The sequence below is a fragment of the Benincasa hispida genome, chromosome 6 (assembly GCF_027475165.1).
Source record: "Benincasa hispida cultivar pf3 chromosome 6, pf3_genome.v1.1, whole genome shotgun sequence".
Lineage (NCBI taxonomy): Eukaryota > Viridiplantae > Streptophyta > Magnoliopsida > Cucurbitales > Cucurbitaceae > Benincasa > Benincasa hispida.
Genome location: NC_143483.1, coordinates 59,103,231 through 59,112,385, shown reverse-complemented (window position 1 = coordinate 59,112,385; position 9,155 = coordinate 59,103,231).

Sequence of the window (9,155 nt, the reverse complement as noted above, 5' to 3'; positions counted from 1 at the left end):
ATCTTTACTATGTGATAAAAATACATAGCAATATTTACTACAATCATCGATGAATATGACAAAGTATTTCTTATCACCTCGTGTGGGAGTACTTTTCATGTCACATACATCATTGTGGATTAAATCAAGTAACTCATTACTTCTTTTCACAAATGAAAATGACTTTATAGTAAACTTTGATGCAACACAAACTTCACATTTGTGTCTCTTATCAATGTTAAAATTTGGTAGTAGTCCTAAGTTTACCATTCTATTTAAAGAACGATAATTGATATATCTAAATCTAGAATGCCATACATCACACAACTCAACAATCTAAGCAGAAGAGTCGATATTATTATTATTCTTTGGCATTTGTGTCAGTATATTCAGTTTGAACATGTCATTACTTAGATAGTCTTTTCCCACATACATACCCCCATTTGTCAAAATAAACTTATTTGACTCAAATAAAAACTTGAGCCAATTTTTGTTAAATAGGATTCCTAATACTGGATTCTTTCGAATCTCTAGCACATGTCATACACATCATTAAGGATAAGTATCTTTTTAGAAGTCTATTTCAGCAAGATCTTTTCCTTACCTTCCCCTAAGGCAGTTGAAGAATTTCTCATGTACAACTTATTGCTACTACATAGCTTCTCATACAGAGTTTTATTTTCTTTTCTATTATCCTCTTCTATATGGAGTTTTACTGCGAGGTTCTCCATGGATAACTCCTTTCTCTTTTGTTTGAGATAGCATTCTCAATCACAACTGCAACTTGGAATGACTCACTGATGTCCAATCCTTCACTTTGCAAATCACTGATGATAATTTGCAATTCTATCATCTAATTGTCTACCAATTTGTTATCGATCATCTTATAATCTAAGAATTTTTCCACAACAAATTTCTTAGTACCAGCATCTTCTAGCTTGTACTTCTTATCTAATGTCTCCCACAATAGTTTTGATGTATTGTAGCCATTGCAATAGACATTATACAATGTGTCCTCAAGACCACTAAGTATATAATTACGACACAAGAAGTCCGAATGCATCCACGTTTGCTTTGCAGCTTCTATTTCAGAAGTTACAGCTTCTGGCGGGGTAATTGGGTAATCTGCCTTCAAAATATGAGCAAGATTTAATGTGGTGAAGTAGAAGATCATCTTCTGTTGCCATCTTTTGAAGTTTTCTTCTTTGAACTTCTCTGGTTTGTTAGCATGAGGTTTGACAATGGGCGATCCCATCATGGCAGAAGTAGCAACTTTGATAGAGGAGTTTGCAGTCATCAGTTCAGATATACTAATTGTCTTCAGATTGTTGGGGAAAATGGTATATATAGAATTGAATACACCTCAACTACTAAAAAAAAATACACTTAATGTATAATATTCAAAATCAAACGAAAGCCAGATGGTGTAACGAGGCTTAGATATGAAAATAACAAAAAACTTGGATGAACTTCAAAACCTTTGGAGACTCAAAACGTATTCAAGTCACGCTTCTGGTAAGCATTGTCCTGAAGATAATTATTCCTCTTCACGGGCTGCAAGCAGACTGCATCGATCGTCTCAATAGGATATAACAACTAACTCTGGTAGAACTGCAATATCAAACTACTCGGATCTGGCAGAACTCTTGGATACTTACTCCTCAACTCAACTCAAGAACAAAAAAAAAATGAGAAAACTCTTCAATTTGGAATGAGATGTTACAAATGAAGAATCAAGTTGTTATTTACAAGCTAGCAACTTAATAACTCTCCAAAATATAAAATAAAATCAAATAAATACAAAATTTGAAACATTTTTCACATTTAACTCAATTAAGTTGTTACTTGACAAAAATCAAACATAACTCAGTCAGATTAAAGAAACTACAAAATTAACTTTCATAAATGTTAAATTTATACATGAAATATCATTTTAATTTGATGTTTCAATCCAATTTGAAAGTTTCTAACTTTGAATGTAAATCTACATAATTAATTTCATTTTTTTTAATATTTCAATATTCAAATGCTTCACTTTCTCTCACTATTAAAAATCCAATATATTTGACAACGAAAATCTCACTCCACACTCCTCTATATCGTTGTAAATAATTAACCCTCATACCTCACCATCTTAAATCGTTGATAAAGATCATAAGTTCAATGAAACTCAAAACCAATAAATGTAAGCAAAGGGAAGAGTTAGGGATAAATCATAACATTAAGGCCAAGTTTACCCCACTGAAGACATAAGTAGGCCTCATTTGATTACTTATGATATTGTTTACTTGTGTTCTACATTTGTACTAATACATGGGACCCACATCTAGATCTATAATGAAATAAAGCAATCTGATAGATGAATAAAGAGTACTCAATTTGATTGCGCCTGAGAATTACGTACTATCGTTACCATTATGGCTACCATTGTTGTTACTGTTACAACTGAAAAATTATTAATTTTGACATCTTTATTGTTACCGTTACAGCTTAACCCTCAAAGGTAGAGGTAGAGGTAACAGTAATAGTAAATTTGACAAAATTTATAATTTTAAGTAAATGCGATCAAAATCAATCAAATTATGTTTATGATTCAAGCTCATTACAATTGATCCATCAATAAAATTTCATTATGATTATACTAATTTTTATTACAGTTTGATAAGTAATTGAAATTAAAAATTGTGTTAAATATGCATTAAAAAAAAAGGAAAAAAAACATTTTCTTTCTCCAACTTTACATTTGAGTCTCTCTTGATTCAACATGTATTTTCTTTAAATTCGTATACCTCACTCTTAACTTTTGAATGTCTGTCCTCAACCAAATTACAAGAATGTTTAAATAAATTATTCAGAATTTAATTCTAAAAGATTTTGTTAATTTACTTTGAAAATTAATTCTATTAATTAATTTATTTAAGAAATTACTATTAGATACTCATATGTCCGTCACCTCCACTCTTATGATCATATTTCTTTTAAGTTTGGTTAAACAATTATTTAAAAATAATCCACTCAAATAAACTCTTACTATTTAGAAGCATACATGGGTTGGATTGAGTTGGGATGTTGTGTTTTTTGGACCAACCCAAAAATTTGGATTGGTTGGATTGACAACCCAAATAATCCAAATAAAGTTTCCAACCCAATCTAACCTTTAAATTGAGGTTGGATTAGGTTGGATTGGGTTGTTATTTTTAAATTTTAATAAAAATATGTAAATTTATTATACAACATATGAGTAATAACTAAAATCTCATAAACTTCAAATGCTAAATACCAAATATCTATGATATTTCTTGAAAACTTATGTCATCCGAGATTAAAAATTTTAAAAGAAAATATTAAAAATTCACAAATTAATCAATACAAAGTAATCAAACTTTAAATAAAGAGGAATACATACATACATATATATATGTCATCCGAGATTAATTGGCTAAACTCTTTACACCGAATTAACCCTCATTCGTTAACTACCGGGTCACTCCACTAAAACCTTGTAGTTGCACTCCCCTTGCTGTAGATATATGGTGTCCAGTCGATATAACCATAATTAGTAAGTTAACCCCTGGTTATTTGTAATAACGCCTAGGTCAAAAGGTTGGTGGTTTGTGATCCGATCATCAAACCTAGTCCCTCTCGAGCCAATGAGAGGGCGGGACCCCTTGTTCAAGACTCGGAGTCAGCATTTAAGGAAACAACCTCTCTACTATCCCTAAAAGCGGGTAGGAGTGAATTTCGTCTTGCACCCTATGTCTCCAGCTATCTACCCAGTCTTACTCCTAAAATGGAAGGCGTATTGAGCTGACGCTGTTGAGCCAACCCTCACCTATGCAAATCTAAGGATAATCCCGAATAAACAGGAGTTCATAGTTAGCTCAAGATTAAAGTCAAGTTACCTAGGTCATTGTTTTGAAATAGTCAGTCTTAAACAATAAACAACGTTAAAAAATAAGAGTGACTTATTTCTTGGTCCGATCTTATGCAAACTCATTTTACAAGACGCCCCCACTCCTTATGTCACCACATGAACGAGTCAGGATCACTTTGTTTGTGGCACTTTACAACGTTTTGTAACAACTACAGAGTGAGCCGTATCCGATAGTATTACCAGAATAAGGCACCCAACCTTATTCATATACTATAAATCATTTTGACTATTTATTCGAATCTGATCTGCTTTCATGTCCCCACATAAAGTTCAAGTACTCATGTAATAGTCATAGATATTTTGGTTTATATATATATACATACTTAGGTTGGGTTGGGTCAATCCAAATTTTTTTTTAGCCAACCCACAACCCAACCTCAACCCAATAAAAATAGAAAAATTGAACCAAACCCAACCCAAGAACAAAACTAACCCAACCAACCCTTACATTTTGGGTTAGATAGTCCGAGTTGTTCGGATTGTTGGGTTATTTGAACATCCCTACTTACTATCAATAAAGTTTGAATGTAAAAGAATGTAATTTTTTTTTTTTTTGAAAAATTAGGAATAAAAATGTAAATTTTGAAACTTATAAACCAAATGACAAGAAAACTCAAAACTCAAAAGATAAATGAAATATTTTTATGGATAGAATTGTAATTTTTTGAAACCTAATATCTAAAGAAGAAAATTTAGGAGTTGCCACTTATCTTTATATAATCTTGACAGTTGTATAATAAAAAATTATCATGTCATTTTTTTTAAAAAAATTGTTAAATAAAAAGTTGTGAGTAAAGGAAAGGGGAACACGAAATTAGGCGGCTACGTTTAATCATTGCACTCATATCTACATGAAAATTATATTATTCGAAACCTAGAAAACAACCGTTGTTTCCCATTTTAAATAATCAAATTTTACTCAAATAAAAATAAATAAATAAATAATCAACTTTAATTATTGACTTGGAATAATTCAAAGTGTTCTGGCAGGGCTTATAGATTTAAATTCCACATCCTGATTTGAAATGAAATACAATATTGTATAGATAAATTTTAATTGGGTTAATGCAATGCATTTTTTTTCCATTTAATTGATGTATTGTAGCTAATTGTGACAAAATATGATATCATGTTCCAACCCAACGGTTGGGAATGTTTGAAAAGAATTGTTATTATTATTATTTTTCGAATGAATGTTTGGATTGTTTGGTGGTAGTATAGTGGTGGCTATAATTTCCTCAAATAATTGATTTAAAATTGATTTACCTATAAATAATTTATATCTCACAAAATTCTTAAAATCTTAATTAAATTCAAAATAAAAAAATAAAAAAAGCTTTTGAATATATATTGCTCTCACAAAGTGCTTTGTTCAGCGGAAATTGATTTACATTTTTTTCTTTAAGACTGAACGTTTAATCCTTCTTATTTATCGTTGCTGGTACCAAAAAAAAATTGAAAAATGTGGAATTAATTTTGTAATTCTTAAGTTCTATTTGATAACCAATTTTATTTTTTATTTTTTTAAAAAAATTAAACTTATGGATACTACTTCCACTTCTAAATTTATTTATTTGTTATATACTTTTCATCAATAGTTTAAAAAAACCAAGCCAAATTTTGAGAATGATGAAAAGTTGTTTTCAAAAAATTATTTTTGTTTTTTAAATTTGGCTAATAATTCAACCAATATACTTAAGAAAAATGTCATTCATTGTAAGACAAATGTGGATGAAATAAATTTAATTTTTTTAAAAAAAGAAATCTAAACGGTTATCAAACGATAGTCTTAATTTTATGTTTTGTAATTATGAAACTTTTAAAAGTTTAGAAATTAAATAGACAAATGGTTAAATGTGTAGTTTTCAGTGGATGAATACTGTTAATTTGAAATGGGTGTAAATTCACAAATAATATTTAGCATTTAGAAAATGGCAATTATAGTAGTTATTTTCAAGAAAAATGTTTATATATATATATATATAAATAGATTTAGGATTTTTTTTTTTTTTTGGGAGATTTTTTTAGAGAGTAAAGATTGGGAGGCAAAACCCAAATTGATGGGGACAAGGCAACAACAGCTATTGTGAAGACGAGATAAACTCAAATTAATGTACAATTAATCAAGGCACCGTTTTTTAGGGAAATAAATGATTGCTTTATTACATAATTACCCCTACTCGTGCATGCATGTAGGACTTTAATCATGGACTTTTCTGGCTTTAAAAGTAATTAATTTTAACTAATCAAAGAATTGCCTGATTGATGCTTCTAAAAAAGAATTTAACTAATTTGAATAAGACACACTCATAAAGACAAATGGATATATAATCATCAATCTTGAGACAAAATATGCGTTTTTTTAAGTAATATTTATTTGATTAACTGGAAATACTAAATATGACATAAGCTCATTTAAAACTATTTTTATTACTTTTTTTTAAAAATAGTATTATTATTATTATTCATTCACTTAAGACAATTTGTTTTATTTATGATGTAATTCACCTTTTAGAGTAGTTTCTAAGTTTAGACCAGATTTAAATTTTGTTATAGTTTAAAAAACATTGATTTTCATTTGGCTAATAAATTAAACGGTTAACTAAGAAAAAAAATGTTTAAAAAACCAAAGAAAGAAGTGGAAAATAAAGTTTTTAAATTTTGAATTAAGAAACTTAATTTTAGAAATATTAATAAGTATTTAGTAATATTTTTAAAAAATTGCTACAAATTAATGAACTTGTCTGGTAGATAACTTAGTAATAAGAGACAAAATATTATTGAGCTGCATCTGAAATTGTAGGTCTTAATATTTACTTTCTCATCCCATTTCCATTTTTGTTCATATTTGTTCATCTTTGGTTGGTTTTAATTTTAGTATTTTCTTCCTTTTTTCAACTTTTGTTCATTTGAATCCATGTTCCAACGTCAGTTATTGTATTTTTTTTTTTTTTTTAAAGAATCATTTTGATTCTTATTTGTAAGATTGCAATATAAATTTTATACCCAACAAAAATATTTTAATCTAAATTTATGACTACTTCTCAAAAAAAAAAAAAAAAAAACTATGACTATATTTAAAAAAACACTACAAGAAATTTAGTTTTTTCCGACAAATGTTTTCCCAACACCAAAAAAAGCATCAGGAAAACTCATATTTCCCATCAATTTTTTTGGCTCGAGAAAAATAAGATATCACGATGGTAATTCTAATGGCGTTGGAGAAAAGAGATATTTCCGATGCCATGTCCTAGACTGTTGGCATAAAAGAGGTGGAAAGAAAAAATGTTAGGTCTCTCCACACGCTATGTTGTAGACGTCGGGAGAAGAATCATTATCCCAATGGTTGAAGAGAGGCGTTGGGATTTTAAAATACATTGATAATTTTTTTTAAGTCTCTGTCGATGGTTTTTTAAACTATCGTTGGGATATGATCATTTAAAACCCTAATTCACATTATTTTACCACAAAAAATCTTTTCTTTCTTTCTTCTACAAACGCAAAGAACCCACATCCTCGTGTCAAGAACCACACCACTGTCGTTGCCGCCACCGCTTCACACCGCTTCACACCGCTGTCGTTGTCATTGTTGCTTCACGTCACTGCTGCTGAAAGGTATTTTTCTATATTCACGATAGATTTTTACTGACCTACAAAGCTGCTTGTGGAAAAATCCAAAATGGATGAATAGAGGAGATGTGTCATCTCAAATGAGTTTGAGTGTTTTTGGTACATGATTTTTTAGTATAACCAATTTGTTAGTGCTCTTAAGAATTTTCTTTCATTTTATTTTGGACCAATAGTTTCATTTTCGAGTTAATTAATGAAATGTTGGTTCAATTTTCGTAAGAACATTTGTTGGATAGTAGATTTAGTTCGAAAGCCATTCTTTAGCATTCTAAAAGTTATGGATTCAAAATTTAATTTTAAAAATGTGTTGTGTCGACTATATTCTATGCATTATGGACAGTGAAATGCTACCAAACAAAATTGAGCATTTTGTTGGTGAATATTTCAATTGTAAGAAGGAAGATGACATCATTGAGATGATACAACAAAATAAATATCACGAAATACAAAAACTGGATACAACAATTATGACATGATTGGTTGAAGAAGGAATAGGTACTCAAACACACCTCAAATGGCACTAGAATAAATTCTTTCTTGTTTTGGAATAAAAAAAAGTATACTTTTCCGACTTTTGTATTGGTCGAAACTTTTGTTGAGACATAAATTGGATACAATGCATATTGAAAAGAACATTTGTGATAATTTGGTAGGCACATTGTTAAATATTAAGGGAATAGAGTTGTAAAACCAAAAGCTGAATACACATTGACTACTAGTGAACTAATGCTCGTTTTAGATTTAGAAGATCTAAATATACGAAAAGAACTACACCCGCAAAAGGTAGGGGATAGAGTTATAAAGTCACACGCTGAATACACATTGACTACTAGTGACAAGATTGCGTTTTGTAAGTGGATGAAATCAATCAAATTTTCGGATGTGTTTGTGTCGAATATATCAAGATATGTGAGTGAGAAGGATGGAAAACTCTGGGGGCTAAAAAACTCACGACTCTCACGTTCTGCTTCAAAAGCTTCTTCCAATGGGTGTTCGAGCATACTTAAAAAAGGATGTATCCATTGTTATTGTTGAGTTATGCAAATTTTTCTGTGATCTATGTGTGAAAACAATATCTATAGAGGATTTGGATCGCTTACAAAGAGATAATATAATCATACTTTATAAGTTAGAAAAAATATTTCCACCAACATTATGTAATGGTGTACCTAGTAGTCCATTTTCCATATGAAACAAAAGTTGCGGTAAAAGTCAATTAATGGTAAGATGATTATTTGACATTTTACAAATTATATATATGTGTGTGTAGATACTAATTATTATTATTATTATTATTATTTTAATTCAAAACCATTTCTAGTTTGACTTGTCCAGCCACTCATCAATGATTTCATCAATGAAAAGATGAAAAATTGGTTTAAAGAGTATAGGTCGGAACTACACAAACACTACAAAAAATATGTAAGTTCTGAAGAGACACAAACACACCCATCCGATCAACTTATAAATGTCATCAAAGATTGACATTTTTTATGCACTACGTTTGAATCCGTCGAATAAAAAGTAGAAACTTTTGTATTTCTTTTGGTTCACTTACATTTCAATTACTCATTCCCCATTAATTTCTCATTTTATTAGAAAGTGGTAGAGA